At 47.7% G+C, this 214-nt stretch overlaps 1 non-coding gene across 1 annotated transcript; it reads left to right on the top strand.

The window, feature by feature from the left end:
- The first annotated feature begins 27 nt into the window (after positions 1-27).
- LOC118345792 lies at positions 28-146 on the top strand. Its single transcript, XR_004799262.1, has one exon. It is a non-coding gene; the product is annotated as a 5S ribosomal RNA (ribosomal RNA).
- The last annotated feature ends 68 nt before the right edge of the window (positions 147-214 follow it).

Raw genomic sequence — 214 nt, 5'->3', positions numbered from 1 at the left:
ATATGAATTTTAAGTAATTAGTTTGATGGGTGCGATCATACCAGCACTAATGCACCGGATCCCATCAGAACTCCGCAGTTAAGCGTGCTTGGGCGAGAGTAGTACTAGGATGGGTGACCTCCTGGGAAGTCCTCGTGTTGAACCCCTCGTTGTTGTTTTTTCCGCCTTGCGAGATAAATTGACAAGAAGGAGCACTCGGGAGTGGATTTTTGGG

This window comes from Juglans regia, unplaced genomic scaffold (assembly GCF_001411555.2).
Source record: "Juglans regia cultivar Chandler unplaced genomic scaffold, Walnut 2.0 Scaffold_4615, whole genome shotgun sequence".
Classification (NCBI taxonomy): domain Eukaryota; kingdom Viridiplantae; phylum Streptophyta; class Magnoliopsida; order Fagales; family Juglandaceae; genus Juglans; species Juglans regia.
Note: the sequence above shows the minus strand (reverse complement) of the source record. Positions and strands in the feature narration are given on the sequence as shown.